This window comes from Pyrus communis, chromosome 11, assembly GCF_963583255.1.
Source record: "Pyrus communis chromosome 11, drPyrComm1.1, whole genome shotgun sequence".
NCBI lineage: Eukaryota > Viridiplantae > Streptophyta > Magnoliopsida > Rosales > Rosaceae > Pyrus > Pyrus communis.
In genome coordinates this window covers 18,734,942-18,750,799 of record NC_084813.1, presented here as the reverse complement: position 1 = coordinate 18,750,799, position 15,858 = coordinate 18,734,942, and the positions used below count along the sequence as shown (strand labels likewise).

Sequence of the window (15,858 nt, the reverse complement as noted above, 5' to 3'; positions counted from 1 at the left end):
TTTTGTGAAAACCATTTGAAAAACCATGCAACCCTTAAGACATGGTGTTCATCTCAAGTGAAATTACAATTATCAAACAACAAGAAGTCAGCGTCAATTTCAGGAACCTTCCAACTAAAATTGCATCAAATTACTTCTCAAGGATCCTAATCGTGATCAAGCATTAAAACAATTAGATAGTTTAAGCACAATGATCAATAATTCAAAGCATGCATGCAATCAATCATAAGCAATCAAATAAAAATTACATATTCATGCTAAGGCTCAAGGCGCTGCCCTAGCAAAACAGAACAAATTAGTTACGCATATTCATAATTAAAATAATAGAATATATTATTATGAAGAAAATGATTGAAAATACCTTAAAGTATAAGTCTGAAAATCTTCAAGAACCCTAGCCAATTTCCTATCTCCAAACTCGTATAAAAGAATAGAGTAGAAAAAGACTAGGGGCGGCCAAACCTTATATCCCTCTCATCAGCTATCGCATAATGCCTAATAAAGTCTTTTGTTCCAACTAGGAAACCAAATAATAATAAAATATACTATACTATAAAATAAAGTCCTAATTAAGCTAGGAGAATCTATAAGGGAACTGTCTAGCCACTTTTTAACCTCAAGTATCCTCCAAATCCGGCCCATGACAGCTTGTGCTCCAAAACTTACGTTCTGAACACATCTCCATGAGGGGCCGAATCCAAAATAGGTCGTCTTGGGCTCTAAAACTTGCAATTAAGCTCAAAACGTCACTTTTCCAGCACCGCGCACTGCTCCTTTATTCTATCGCCAGAAAATAACCATTTGGTGGAAAAATCTGATATTTTGACACGATCAAGCTAAGTGACTCATGAACGTCCTTCAATTAGAACTACTCCAAAATTCATCCATTTGATTATGTTTTGCTCCATAGGAAGTCGAAAGTCCTATATTGAAAATATAACTCAAAGTATCAAAATTCTTCCAAAATAATAACCAAAATAAACTAAGAATAGAGTTAAATATATAATATAAAATCTATTCATCATTTCCTCCAGAGTTTTCTCAGGTTTTCTCTCATTTGCTCGCTCCTTCTTTTCCTCCTCTCTCATCTCTCCTTCACCCTCCCTGCTTCCTTTCTTCTCTTCCTTCACCTTCTTTTCCAGTTTTCTCCCTTCCTTTTTAATTCTCGATTCTCCCTTGAGTTTAATCTCAGTTTTCCTTGAGCCGAGTCTCAACTATCCTGGGATTCATGTCCTTCATCCAGCATTTTTCGCCTGGTTTTACTGCTTTCTGTCTTTTAATTTCCCTTCCCCCTCCTCCCTAGTTGTGATATTGCATCCCCATCCCCCATGTGCTCGGATCGGCGAGCTCTGTTCAGAAACTAGATATCAGATTCACTTCATTCCCTCACTTCCCCTCCCCCAACCAGCATGTCGAATTCCCATCGAGGTCGTTGGGTATTTTACATACCCCTTAACCTCACCTTTTTCCCATATGTTACTTTGTTTGTATATATTTGTAGGAGTTCGTGAAGGGGACTTGGATCTAGTGTCTTTTTCGGTTTGGAGTTCGGCTTCCTCCAAGGATGTGATAGCGGCATGCTAACCTTTTTCCCATATGTTACTTTGTTTGTATATATTTGTAGAGGTTCGTGAACAGAACTTGAATCTAGTGTCTTTCTCAGTTAGGAGTTTGGCTTCCTCCGAGGATGTGACAGCATCGATGGTCTTTGCTGGTGTTGATTGGGTTTTTGATTCTTTGTTTTCTGCGGCCTTCAAGCCTAAGCTTGTGTGGGTCTCCCATTCTATCTTGGATTGTTGCTCTCATTTTGCTTGGGCTTTTATTTTCTCTATAGTTGTTTATTCGGTTCTTTTTGGACCTAGTACTAATTTTTTATTGTAATGAAAATTGTCTTGGTGATAAAAAAAAATAGAAAAGTTGGTAATACAAGAATATCTACGTTTAGATGTCGGTAAAATGGCTGGGAAGTAAATATGTGACATGTCCACTGCAAACTGCAAAGCAACAACTTGCACTTTGTAAAACAATATTTATATATTACTCATGACTATACGAATTGTTGGTGTCATAACAATTTGGAACTTAGCCAATGGTAGTATTTCATTTTTTTCCCCCAACTTGTCAATCCCCAGTCACCCTTGCCATCATAGATCCGCCCCTTTCCCCACTCATTGGTTTGGTGATCGAATATTCTCTCCATATTTCTTTTCCTTTGTTATCTGTATGTCAAAATGGATACTTGTGAACATATAGTAATAAAAAAATTCTATCACTATTAGAGCCAGAACGAACCCAGAGATTTGTGTGAATGAGACATCCTCATTATTTTAATTGTCTACCCATTTTTTCAATTGTAGTTTAATTAGGGTGGTCGTTGTGATGCAAAATTGTATAATTATTTATAATCAAAAAAAAAAAAAAACAAAAATCTGAGTGGGGGTATCTGCCCCTCCTAAGCTCATAGTAGCTCCGCCCATGATCAGAGCTTCAAAATAGTAATTTTTGTGTTCATATATATATATATATATATATATATATAATTTTTGTGTTCTTTTTTTTTTTTTTTTTTTTTTTTTTTGACTATGAAGAGGAGTGGAAAATGATTATTTTTGGAAGGGATATGATATTCACACACTTCTTTTTACTTTTCACACACTCTTCTAAGTTTCGGTTGTCGAATCAGATGAATTGAAGAATATCAAATAACATAAATTAACAAGAGGTGTGTGAGAAGTAAAAAGGGATGTGTCAAATCAGATGAATGGAAGAATATCAAATAACATAAATTAACAAGAGATGTGTGAGAAATAAAAAGGGGTGTGTGGATCCACACACCCCTTTTTGGAATTCCAACAACTCTTTATAGTGATAAGAGAATGAGAGATTATATTCATATATCCTCAAATGACTTCCTCATACTTTTTTACTTTTATTTAATATTTTTTGATATTCTACACACCAATAGTACTTGATAAAAAAATATTAAAAAATTAAAAGGATATGGGGGAAGTAATTTGAAGGGTGTGAATATAACGTCTCTAAGAGAAAATATTGTTTCGCACATGCTAGTGTTCGTTATTGAGTGATCGCTCCCTATTTGGCTAGAAGATGCGGTTTCGAGACTTCCTCTCTCCAAGCTAGCAAGACGAGACCGCCACTTTCCTCAGTTACTAATAACGCATTTTCATGTGTATAACTTTGTTTCATCATAACGGATTATTGATATGAAATATTTACCACAGCAAAGACACCAAGTGTAAGTCAATCTCAAAACATACAACATATTATATAATCAAAAGTAAACCTATTTAGTTAACATGGATCAAATATTTATACCATATCAAACACGGTATATCTTCAATATCCATCACCGTAAATTAATATATGCTACCAACCAATCACAACTCCTAGCAAATATTGTCAACAAAGATACATTAGATGGTGGTTAACAAAAAGTAGACGGTGGTTAACAAAAGTGGTGACATGTGACACAAAATTTTAGGCCAAAACCCAAAATGCCACATGTCACTCTTCCATTGATGCATCCACGGATAACTGACGTTTAATGACGTCCACTTGTTTAAATACTCGCGATTTCTGCAGATTTTTTGGTGCTCCTTTCCTTCCGTCAAATAACTACGATTAACATGTTATAAAAAGTCCACAATACCCTTTCTGCCATCCTCTCAGATTTGCCGTTGGGTTGCGTAATTAACCCTAAAATGTGAAGGGCAACCGCATCCCGAAATATCATCAAATCTCAGCTGCCGGTCCCAAACACTCCACTGTCTCCCTCTGCAACTGTCTGAAACACTGTCACACGGAACGGTATACTACGTGTTGCTATATAAATGATGAGATATGTGTGTTAAAAAATTAATAACTTAAAAAATAAAATTTCTCACCACTTACATAAAAACATGTGGTATACCACCCATATTCTTATCACAACTAAAAATTTTCCCTCTCTCAAAATTTCTTGTTACATTGCGTTCTCTTCAATGGCAGTGAGCGGAGTGCTCACGAAGTGAATGTCGGTGTTGCCGAACTTGAAGCAGACCGAAAACACCAGCCGCCTCTCCTTTAGCGGCTCTCATCTCTACGGAACCAAAATCCCCACCCTTAGCATTTGTATGAGGAAATGCCTCACCCATAGAGTCCCGCTGCTGGTTGTCTCTCTGAAGGCTGTTTCCGATTCCAAGAACTCCCAAACATGTCTTGATCCTAATGCGAGCTAGTTAAGTGTTTCATTTCTCTCCCTCCCGATCGTATTTGGTGCTTTTGTTTCTATGCATTCGCATAATGTGTTCTTGTTTGGATTGAAATTTTGGGAATTTTGTTTGTGCTAATTTGTAGAGTGTGTTGGGGATTATCCTGGGTGGGGGATCTTAGAACCAAAAAATCTACAAGAGACTGAGTAAAAGGGAGTTTGATACGCACTTGTTTTGCAGGGAGAATTTAATGGCTTCTTAAAGCCTTGTAGAGTAACTGAATGGAAATGCAACAACCCACTATTTTACAACACCTGGACTCTTGGTATTTGACTAGACTTTAAACTAAACATGCAACAATACTTGTTCCTTAAAAACAGGAATTATTAACAACTACGTAAGTAGACCTGAAAACAAGGAAGTCTAACCCTAGTGGCCAAGAAAATCCTAACAACTTTAACATCCTCCCTTAAACTGAATGCCATTGTCATTCAATTTATTGTTGGATAAGAACAAACACCCGGCAAACCTCACAGCTTCAAGAAAACATCAAGCTTCAAAGGCTTTGTAAGAATATCTGCGACTTGCTCCTGTGTTGAACACTGAACCAACTCCACAATTTCCTCCTTCATAAGATCACGAAGAAAGTGAAAGCGAACATCAATGTGTTTGCTACGACCATGCAAGACTGGATTCTTTGAGAGTTTGATAGTTGATACGTTGTCACAATATAACATTGTAGATTTGTATTGATCATGACAAAGTTCCTTTAAAATTCTCCTTAACCAGACAATTTGACAAGCACTAGATGCTACATAAATAAACTCAACCTCAGTGGTGGAAAAAGTGACCATTGGCTGTTTCTTCGAAGACTAGGACACAGCACCTGAACTCATCAGAAAGACATATCCCGAAGTGCTCTTTCTATTATCCTGACCACCTGCGTAATCACTATCTGTGTAACCCAGAAGCTCCTGATTTCCTTCCTTCTTGTAAAACACCCCGAAGCCAATAGTTCCCTTCACATACCTTAATACTCTTTTTGCCGCCTGTAGATGCATCTTAGTAGGAGGTTCTATGTACCTACTGATCAAACTAACTATAAATGTAATATCAGGACATGTAGCAGTTAGATACATAAAGCTTCCTACAATTTGTTTGTAGAGTGTACTGTCTACCCTTACTCCATGTTCGTCCTTCATGAGTTTAAACCAAGGAACTACTAGATTATTCACCAGATTGCATTGATCCATATTGAACCTGTCAAGCACCTCCTATGCACATTTTCATTGCCCAATGAAAACACCATCTGGCCTTTGCAACACCTCAATATGAAGAAAATACTTCATCTTTCTGAGATCAGTCATATCAAATTCAATCATCATGGACTGTTTGAAATCTTTGAACATAACTTCATCATTTCCAATAAATATGAGATCATCAACATAAAGACAAACAATCAAAACTTTACCTCTATCCACTGTTTTGATGAACAAAGTATGTTCATATGGACACTTCTTGAAACCTTCATTGGCAAAATAAGTCTCTATACGGCTGTACCAAGCTCGAGGAGCTTGTTTAAGACCGTACAAGGCTTTCTTAGGCTTGTACACTTTGTGTTCATGTCCCGTTTTCTCATAGCCAGGAGTTTGAGTCACAAAAACTTCTTCATTTATCTCTCCATATAAAACAGCAGACTTGACGTCTAATTGATAGATCATCCAACCTTTCTAAGCAGCAAGCAAAATCACAACTCGAATGGTGTCTAGCCTAGCCATAGGTGCAAATACCTCAGCGTAGTTTACTCCATACTTTTGACTGTACCCTTTTGCAACGAGTCACGCCTTGTACTTATCTACTTCTCCATTCTCATTGAGTTTTGTCTTGTAAACCCACTTCACCCTAATAACTTTGTTGCCAAGTGGTAACTTTGTAAGCTCACACGTATCATTTCTTTCTATTGCCTCGATCTCTGAGTTCATGGCTTGCCTCCATTTCTTATTCTTTACTGCATCTTCATAGAATATAGTATCACTGTCAGTGAACAAAGCCAAGTAAGCAATGTTTAAGTCTTCTTCCTCAGAAAGACCTTGCCCACTCTCATAGTCTCTCATCCATGTTAGTGGTCTTCATGTCCATGCCTCATGAGGTGAGTTTTCATCAGTCTCGTCATGGGACGATTCTTCTTGGGCAACACCATGATCCGTTTCTTCAGTGCTGCTAGCTTCCGATTCCTCCTCATTGTCACTAACTTTTGTACCCTCTCCTTCATCTGTTTCTCACTCAAGGTTAGCCACAATGGCTTTCTTATAACAAGCCTCCCAATCCCAACTTTGATCTTATTCAAAAACAACATCTCAGCTCACAATTATTTTTTAAGAAATCGGGTCAAATAATCTGTAAGCTTTCAACTCGTCAATCACCCTAAAGAATATGCATTTCAGACTCTTGTTGTCAAGCTTTATTCTTCTGTTATCAGGTATATGGACGTGAGAGATACATCCAAAAACTCTAAAATGACTCACTGATGATTTGACTCCATTCCATGCCTCTTCTGGTCTCTTGCTTCTCACGACAAGTGTGGGGCTTCTATTAAGAATATGCACAGTCCAGTTAACTGCTTCATGCTAAAAATTTTTGGAATGTGCTTTCCAAAAAGCATGCTTTGAACCATGTTCATAATTGTTTGATTCTTCCTCTCGGCAACTCCATTTTGCTAAGGAGTGTATACAGCTGTCAATTGTCTTCGAATCCTATTCACACCACAAAAATTAGTGAATTCTTATGATGTAAAATCACCTCCACGATCAGTGCAAAAGGCCCTTATGTATGCTCCTGTTTCTTTTTCAACCCTAGCTTTGTAGTTTTAAAAAACAACAAAAGCTTCAGACTTTTCCACCAAAAAATACACCCAAGTCTATCGACTGAAGTCATCTATAAAGGTGATGAGATACTGCTTTTTGCTATTTGATGTTGGATTTATTGGCCCGCAAATATCGGCATGTACTAACTGAAGAATTCCATATGCCCTCCATGTGCTTTCCTTTGGGATTGAGTCCCTTCATTGTTTCCCCACCAAGAAATCTTCACAAACTTTAAGAAGGGCTATGAATTGTGGCATACCCTCCACCATCTTCTTTTGTTAAAGAACTTTGAGACCATTCCAGCTTAGGTGCCCATATCGACAATGCCAAAGTTGGGATTGGTCTGTGATAAGGGAGACAAGGCACCTTTGTTCCTTTGACTGACATCGAGCAATGATAATGAACGTTCTATTGTGTGACATGGCGGTTTCCATGATTAAACCCCTCTTAGGACGAAAGATCTTGCAAGTTCCGTGTTGCATGAGAACTGCAAGACCCTTCTCTTGTAGTTGCCCAATGCTCAGTAGGTTGTTCTTCAAGTCTGGCACATAGAACACCTCAGTAATCACGTGCATGGTCTTATCTATCTCCATTCGAATTTTGCCATTTCCCTGTACTTTCAAGCTTACATCATTTCCCAGTTTGACTGAATCCTTGAAGCTTTCATTAAGATCATAGAAAATCTCTTTCTTGCTACACATATGGTTATTGCACCCTAAATCCAGGAACCATACGCAATCACTTCTAGCTTTGTTGTCATCCACATAAGCCATGAGCAGTATTTCTTCACTTGTCTCAGCAAAGTTTGCCTGCATTTCCTTTTTAGGGCACTTCTATTGAAAATGGCCAAGCCCATGACAATTGTAACACTTAACTGTGAATTTTTTAAACACAAATCGGCCTCGTCCTCTTCCTCTTCCTTGATAAGAGCCATGACCCCCACTTCATCCTCCTGGCTGAGCTTTATTCGTGACTTGCAGTGCTTGTTCATCCACCATATGCCTACTTATTCGTTTGTTCATGAACTAGCAAACTGCTTTGAAGTTTGTATATGGACAAACTGTCAATATCATTTTACACCTCAATGAAGTACACAATGTAATCAAATTTTGGAGTCATGGACCTTAAGATCTTCTTAATGACCACCATATCACCCATCTGTTCTCCGTGAATTTTCATCTTGTTGGCAATGGTGAAAGTTGGTGCAAAGTAATCATTCACCGACTCTCCCACCTTCATGTGAAGCACCTCAAACTCTTTGCAAAGAACTTGCAGCTGTGCACGTTTAACTTGGGCCATGCCTTGATATTTCTGCTTCAAGGAGTCCCAAATATCCTACGTTGTATCCTTCTTCAAGATTGTCTCCAATATTGATCGATCAATGGCTTGAAACAGATAGTTTTTCGCCTTCAGATCATTTAGCCTGTGATCCTCAATTGTCTTCTTCTGTACCTCTGTAGGATCCACCCCTGCTGCAGTTGCAGGGATCCCAGTTTCCACCAAACCCTAGTATTCTTTGGATCCCAAAAAATTCTCCATGAGCATGCTCCAATAATCATAGTGCCCATCGAACTTAGGAATGGCTGGGTGCACAAAATTGCTTTCACCAGCCATATTGTTACCCCTTCTCATCGTGTTTACTTTAAGACTTTTGATTATGCCCCGTGGTGGGGCTCTGATACCATATGTTAGAACCAGAAAATCTTCAAGAGACTGAGTAAAAGGGAGTTTGATACGCACTTGCTTTGCAGGGAGAATTTCTTATTGAATTCAAAGATAGCAATGGCTTCTTAAAACCTTGCAAAGTAATGGAATGGAAATGCAACAGCCCATGATTTTACAGCACCTAGAATCGTGGTATTTAACTAGACTTTAAACTAAACATGCAACAATACTTGTTCCTTAAAAACATCAATTATTAACAACTACGTAAGTAGACCTGAAAACAAGGAAGTCTAACCCTAGTGGCTAAGAAAATCCTAACAACTTTAACAGGGGAGTTGGGACGAGGCTTTACCCATTGACCAAGAAGTGTGTGAAGCCTGCTATTCCATTGGGAGCAAACTACAGGCTGATCGATATCCCAGTCAGTAATTGCCTCAACAGTAACGTGTCCAAGATTTATGTGCTGACCTAGTTCAATTCCGATTCGCTCAATCGCCATCTTTCTCGTGCTTATGCTAGTAACATGGGTGGCTACAAAAATGAAGGCTTTGTTGAGGTTCTTGCTGCCCAGCAGAGCCCTGAGAATCCCAATTGATTTAAGGTGATTAAAAGCTTGTTTACAAATTGTGGGGTTGTGTTGGAAATTGGGTTTCGATTGGTTTTTTAGTTTGGATATTTGGTTTTGGTGGTTTATAGGGTACCGTTGATGCCGTGAGGCAGTACTTGTGGTTGTTTGAGGAGCACAATGTGTTGGAGTTTTTGGTTCTTGCTAGGGACCACTTGTATAGGATGGACTATGAGAGATTTATTCAGGTGCATGCAGACATCACTATGGCTGCTCTGCCTATGGATGAGAAGTGTGCTACCGCATTTGGTTTGATGAAGTTTGCTGAGAAACCTAAAGGGGAGCAACTCAAAGCTATGAAGGTGAACAATCCACCTGCAGGTTGTTTTACATTATTTAGTGCATTACATATTCGTTTCATTGTGAACTTCGATTGCTTGTGGGTTTAGGTGTGTGATTGATTAGTGATGCAAAATGTTGTTGTTTCTGTTTTTGTTATATAGGTTGATACTACTATCCTGGGTCTTGATGATGAGAGAGCTAAAGAAATGCCTTAAATTGCGAGCATGGGTATATCTGTTGTGAACAAAAATGTCATGTTAGATCTACTTTGAGACAAGTTTCCTGGTGCAAATAATTTCGGGAGTGAAGTTATTCCAAGTGCAACTTCCATCAGTTTAAGGGTAAGTTTTCATTCATATAGTTTATTCTGTAATTTCTAAGAAAGATCAATCAAAAGAGGTGGAAAAGATTGGAATAATTGTTGGTATTACATAATTGCAAATATCTTTCATTCGAAATTAAACAAACCCCTTTGTACTGAAAAAGATAGTGTCCTAAATTGATTTTATATGATCTGCTAAATATTTCCTAGTTCCATACTTTCTGTCCCCCACTACCCTTCATTCGGATATTCAGCCCCCCGGAATACTAGTTATTAATGCCTACAGGTTCAAGCTTAGTTGTATGATGGCCACTGGGAAGATATTGGTACCATTGAGGCTTTCAACTTTCTACAATGCAAACTTGGGGATAACCAAAAAACCAGTTCCAGATTTCAGGTACTTTTTTTTTTCTATAACTTGTTTGTATTCCTGTTTTGTTTGGCCAATTCGTATGTTATGCTATCAGTTTGATGTGGATTCAGTATTCCGGCCTAATTTTGAACTTTATATCGTAGCTTTTTTTATTGTTCATCCCCAATCTACACCCAACCTCGGTATTCACCTCTATCCCAAAATGCTTGATGCTGATGTCACATATAGTGTTATTGGCGAGGGATGTGTAATAAAGGTAAGTTCTTTCTAGAAAAATTCAGCATTTTGCCAAATTGTTCCATTATGGTGTCATATACTAGTCCCATGTTCAGTTTCAGAAAAACTTGCATATATGTGCTATTGTTGCAAGAAACAGGGATCGGTAAAACCTACTGCGGTCCTACTCATTTAATCCAACCTTATCTTTTACATAAATGCAGAACTGTAAAATTCACCATTCAGTCGTTGGGCTTCAGTCTTGCATAGCAAAGGGTGCTGTCATTGAAGACACATTACTCATGAGAGCTGACTACTATGAGGTAAAACCTGCTGTAGATTGAGCACTTGCTGCTTTTTATCTGAAGTCAAGACATGACTGTATAAACACCTTTTTGTTTTAGAGCAGTTCCAGCATAGTCAATTGTCCAATTCACTATGCTATTCATCTAGTGAACAGTAACTGTCCTTAATGAACAGTAATCGTCTTTTGCATCTTCACCCCTGCACTCAATACCCCTGGCAATTGGCAATAAAATATTAAGTTTTATTTATAAAATAATACAAAATAATTTTATTTGTAATTTCGGATAAGATTTTTAATCGTTTTTGTTGCGCCACATGTCATTATCTGAAAAGACAATAGCAATAAAATATTAGTATTTTTTTTATTTATAAAATAATTCAAAATAATTTTATTAGTAATTTAGGATAAGATTTTTAATCGTTCTCGTTGCGCTACGTGTCATTATCCGAAAAAACAATTATTGGTGATGGATTTCCGATAAGATTTTTAATCGTTCTCGTTGCGCCACGTGTCATTATGCGAAAAGACAATTATTGTTGATGGATTTCTGATAAGATTTTTAACCAATCACATCGCGCCACGTGTCACAATCTGTTTACAATCTTTGAGGATAGATTTCCACCAGATTTTTAACGAATGACAACATGCCACGTGACATTATCTACAACCTAATCCTTTCTAAATCCTCCATATAATCCACCATCCATCCTCATAAATCTCACACCAATTTTCTCAAGATCTCTATCATTATTCATAGTTTCTGCTTCCTTATTCACCTAAATGTCTATCATTATTCATAGTTTTTGCTTCCTTCTTACAATGTCTTCTTCTTCGTCAAGGATGATGTGGGAAATCGATCAACGAGAGGAAGAATTGGTTAACCAATCAGAAGGAATGTTCAAACGCCATGCGGCCCAAAATGAGAAGGAAGAGGATGAGGAGCGTAAACGGAGAGCTGACGAATCAAGAATGGCAAGAGCCTCACATTCCCGTCGAGTCATCCAAGCTGTGGCTCAGATCTGCAGGCCTAGCCGCTCTATAAACATTGATAGAAGCAGGCAGCGACGAGGTCAGGATCTCTTGGATGATTATTTTGTCCGTAAAAGTGCATTCCCTGATACGTACTTTAGACATCGTTTTAGAATGGAACGTCATTTGTTCAAAAAAATCATGGGCGTTATTTGCAACCATGATTCTTACTTTGTACAAAAGCCGGATGCTTTTGGTGCTATGGGTCTACTGCCTGAGCAAAAAATTACTGCTGCCTTGCGGATGCTTGCATATGGAGCATTTGCAGACCAAGTAGACAAGATAGCGAAGATGGAAAAATCAACCATTCTTGAGTCCCTGATGAGGTTTGCTCGGCAATCAAATCTATCTACACCGCAGAGTACCTCCAGAACCCTACTGAGATGGACTTGCAAAGGCTTCTGAAGAAAGAGGAGATGCGAGGTTTTCCAAGGATGATTGGAAGCATTGACTGTATGCACTGGACTTGGAAAAACTGTCCAAGTGCATGGCAAGTCGCTTATGGGGATAGAAAATGATCAAAATGTATCATTTTGGAGGCGGTGGTCAGTAGTCTCCAACAACTGGACAAAGAATCTTTGGTTCTTTTCTCAGCAATTTTCTCAAGATAATTGGTATGAATAAGACCCCACATTTCTCTCAACTACATCTCATTACCCGAAATCGGATCATAAGTAACTTCAACCCAACTAGTACACAACGTAACATCTTCAATAAGCGTCCAATTCGTACCTACATCATTAGTCATTTGCTTGGAAAAAATTTGGATTGAAACTTTGAGAGAAAGATAGGTATTTAAGAAAGTATGAAATTGGATTGAAACTTGACAATATATGAAATTAGATTTATAGAAATGTAAATATATAAAAGTATGAAATCTAATTCAAACTTGACAATATATGTTGAATTTATAGAAAAGTAAATATATAAAACTATGAAATTTGATTCAAACTTGACAATATATGAAATTGGAATGAAACTTTGAGAAGACATAAAATTGTGGTGTAAGGTAGAAGATAATGAGAAGGTATTTATATAAAAGTAAAATCATTGTTTTTTTTTATTTTTCAAATTTTTTTTTCGGATTTTTAATAATTTTTTACATTTTTTTTAAATTTTTTATTCACCTAATTAATCTATACCATTGGATTTAAACCAATTTGAATTCCAACACTCCAGATTGTGCCACATGGCACAACGGTAACATTTCTGATTTTTTAACTATTTTTTCTTTTTCTTTTTTATTTTTAAAGTCTAATACTGTGGACCGTTGATCTCAGATCTAACCGTTGGTATTAAATGAAGTTTTTTTTTTTTTTTTTAACCGTTGGAAATCCAGCAGTCCAAAATTATATCCGTTGTAATCTAACGGCCGTGGGGAAGCCACGTGGCTCCCCAACGGTAAGATTTTTGAGTGCGCCGCGGGCCTCAATTTCTGATTTTATGTCGGATTACGCGTGCCCACGCGAGCTTGAAGTCCACGCGCCTGATAGAAAAAATAAAAAAAGTGCGGCTGACGTCTCCTTGACGTCAGCCCATGTCAGATGGCCATGGGGCGCTCGAGCTAGCACGAATCCATGCCCCGCTTGCTTGGGCCTACTCTCGCTGGACTTCCTCCCTCGGGCAATAACCCACTGTTCCTCAGCTTGTCCCTCCAGCAACTCCTCTCGCTGGAGCTGCTCTTATAGAGATGAATGGACTTTCCTTAGAAATACTGTCATTGTTCATTTGACGTTTCTATGGGTTGGATAGATTATATTGTTGCAATTGTTGTAACTGTCCCAGACTGATGCTGACAGGAGGTTCCTAGCTGCGAAGGGCAGCGTTCCAATTGGTATTGGCAATTCCCACATTAGGAGAGCTATAATGGAATGCGCGTATTGGAGAGAATGTTAAGGTAAGGATTGTATCATGTTAATATGATTTTTACAGTTTTTTATTCTTCTTAGCCGATCACTCAAAACATTTTACATTTTTATTCTTTGTGAAACTGACCATCAACGAGTATGAATTGCAGATCGTCAATAGTGACAATGTGCAAGAAGCAGCAAGAGAAACAGATGGATATTTCATAAAGAGCGGGATTGTCACAGTGATCAAGGATGCCTTGATTCATAGTGGAACAGTAATCTAGCCGCCTCCTTATTTTCCACTCGTTTAATGCCGAGAGCGAAGGTTCTTTCGAGTTACTGGGCTGAGATGCAGCTCTAGCAACTTAGCAAGTACTTTGAGCCGTTCTGTCTTATGTTCATGTAATGTACATTTCACGGTACTACGATGTAGTTACTGAGGAAGAGACCTCAGGAATTTGCTCTGTAGATGCTCTACTTCTCTCTCAAATAAAGTTTTTTGCAAATTGTTCACCTCACATCTCACCATGTTCACAGAGTTGATATCTGAAACGCTAACATGGTTCAAGATTATGACATTGATACACCCCTTCCACAAAACTACACTAGCAGCCTTGAGAATTTGGCGGCCCTAGACGAGTTTTCGAAGTGAGGTCTTAAGTGTTTTTTTATCCTCGATCCTCTGTACATTGATATGTATTAAAAAAATTTGCTAAATACATAAATAAATAAAAAAAATTATTTCTACATCAACTATCATTAAAATTAATATAAAAAATATATACAAACATTACTTCAATATTATACATGTCGATTATTAGATGCAAATGTACTAATTAAGTTTACATAATCTAATTTTTCAACCATTTCTATTTCAATTGTCTATGATTTTATTTTATTTTTTGATATTTTTATTGAGCTTGAATTGTAAGAAATTATACATATAATTATTTTAACTAAAAATTTAAGGGCCCTCCGAAGTGTGGACAAGCGGGCGCCTACTTCGGCTATCCTCATGGTCCGCCTTGTACACAAGAAGTGAAAAGGTCCTAATGTGATGTACGAAAGGAAATCCTTGATGACTGAAGCTCCTTGGCTGACAAGAATAAAGAACAGTTTTCTCGAACATTAACTGTCACATCACAATCCGCATAGTAAGATATTGTTTGTTTTGGGCCACGCCTTCACGAATTTGTTCTTGGGTTTCCACCCAAAACACATCTCACTATAGGGAGGTAGGTATGTACATATAAGGCACATCACCTCCTCTCCCACGGGCGATGTGTGATCTTACAATCTACCCCCTTAGGGGCCCGACGACCTCGTTGGCACACTTCTGACCGAGGATTGACTCTGATACCAAATTGTCACATCCTAGTCCGCATAGTAAGATATTGTTCGCTTTGGACCACACCCTCACGGATTTGTTCTTGAGTTTCCACCCAAAACGCGTTTCACTATAGGGAGGTGGGCATGTACATATATGGCATATCACCTTCTCTCCCCCGGGCGAAGTGGGATCTTACGTCAACCCTGCAGAATCTACTTCCGTTTAATGGAAGAGATCATTGGTTATGCACTTATCCGTGCCTCTACCAAGGTTGTTGAGTTGTACCATTCCCATAATCCATATATGGGACTAATTTTACTCCACTTAACACAATTGGAAGAGCATATTGAAAACCACTGAAAACCACTATAGAAAATGAAGTATGATTCCTTTGTGTAACTTACTACGAATATAACCATAAGCATATTTAAGATGACATGCCCTGATCCTGATATTCTGCGAACACCAGGATAGGCATGTGCTAGCTGACACTTGAGGGCGACGAAAGCCATTTATTGAATGCAAATGCTGAGAACAAGAATTAAATAAGACTTATAACTTTAAAAGTAATTAATATGCAATTGAGGAACGTGTTCATAGCGTACAACCAACTAGAACACTAAAAAAAGAATATAAAATTAAATGAAACAAGGGATGGGTCCTTCACCGAGAGGACTCGAAGATGCCGATGCGGAAGTGCTTTGACGCCAAGATTGTACGCCTTGATTCTAGTCCTGAAAGGGGCGTAAAACAAACATGAGTGGACCAAGTTGATATAGATATA

At 38.0% G+C, this 15,858-nt stretch overlaps 1 long non-coding RNA gene and 1 pseudogene across 1 annotated transcript in view; both read left to right on the top strand.

Annotated features, from left to right (window-relative positions):
* LOC137707554 (uncharacterized) overlaps positions 1-15,858 on the top strand; it is a 40,255-nt gene that overhangs the window by 13,479 nt on the left and 10,918 nt on the right. The window lies entirely within an intron of this gene.
* LOC137707636 (glucose-1-phosphate adenylyltransferase small subunit, chloroplastic/amyloplastic-like) lies at positions 3,921-14,028 on the top strand (annotated as a pseudogene).